General features: G+C 60.6%; 1 protein-coding gene across 2 annotated transcripts in view; it reads left to right on the forward strand.

The window, feature by feature from the left end:
* Nucleotides 1-650: 650 nt before the first annotated feature.
* The window catches only part of MAP3K4 (mitogen-activated protein kinase kinase kinase 4), a 146,973-nt gene continuing 146,618 nt past the window's right edge, over nt 651-1,005 (forward strand). For both annotated transcript variants that reach the window (XM_069974371.1, XM_069974372.1), the window contains exon 1: nt 651-1,005. This exon is cut by the window's right edge and continues 87 nt beyond it. The gene's annotated coding sequence lies outside the window, so the exon portion shown is untranslated.

The raw sequence follows: 1,005 nt of genomic DNA on the forward strand, positions 1-1,005 counted from the left end.
TCTGCCATGTCTGCTCACAGACCTCTCATCAGAGACCATCTGTGTGGTACAAAGTGTGAACATTGCCTTGAGGCAGTGCGTTAGGTTGTGAGGGGCCGCTGTGTGCGACATTCCTGCGCCATCCGCCTCAGGGCATCTCCCGCCTAATGCGGCTTCTCTGCTGGAAGTCACTCAGGGATTAGTATGGAAATGGAGGTGTGAGGTGAGGACATTAACATCCGGATGACGCCATTCTGTGTGCACAAACAATGAGAAAATCTGAGGGCAATGTGTGGTGTGAGCCGCCGCCAGCGCTCCTCCTGCACTGTCAGTCACAGCCGCAGCCATACGGACCTTAGCGGAGGAATCCGCCGCCGCATCACACGGTGACCTCCCGCCGCCTCACACTGAGGAACCCCTCCCGCCGCCTCACACGGTGACCTCCCCGCCGCCTCACACTGAGGAACCACCCCCCCTCCCGCCGCCTCACACGGTGACCTCCCGCCACCAGCCGCCTCACAGGGTGACATCCCGCACAGCTCCGCCGTCACGTCTCTTATCTCGGGAATGTAAAGCGCCATATGAGGGCGGCCATCACGTCTGTTGTCAGGCGCCCTATCACCCTATGAGGGCGGCCATCACGTCTGTTGTGAGGCGCCCTATCACCCTATGAGGGCGGCCATCACGTCTGTTGTCAGGCGCCCTATCACCCTATGAGGGCGGCCATCACGTCTGTTGTCAGGCGCCCTATCACCCTGTGAGCGCGCCCGCACGGACTCCGCCAGGTTCTGCCCTCCTCCTCCATGTACAGACCAATGGCTGCCCTCTGCTGCTGCCTAATAGTGATCAACTGTAAGTGAATGGGAGAGGCGCCTGCGCGGGAGGATCCCGAGCCCTTCCTGCCACATAGTGAGCCGCTCGGTATTTGTCGCTGCATCCTGCAACTGGAGGGGACGAGGAATAAAGAGGAGAAGCAGCAGCAGCGGCCGCAGGAATAGTAGTTAGTGTGAGGCGCTGGGGCAGCTC

The sequence above is a fragment of the Dendropsophus ebraccatus genome, chromosome 6 (genome assembly GCF_027789765.1).
Source record: "Dendropsophus ebraccatus isolate aDenEbr1 chromosome 6, aDenEbr1.pat, whole genome shotgun sequence".
In the NCBI taxonomy this organism is placed as follows: Eukaryota; Metazoa; Chordata; class Amphibia; order Anura; family Hylidae; genus Dendropsophus; species Dendropsophus ebraccatus.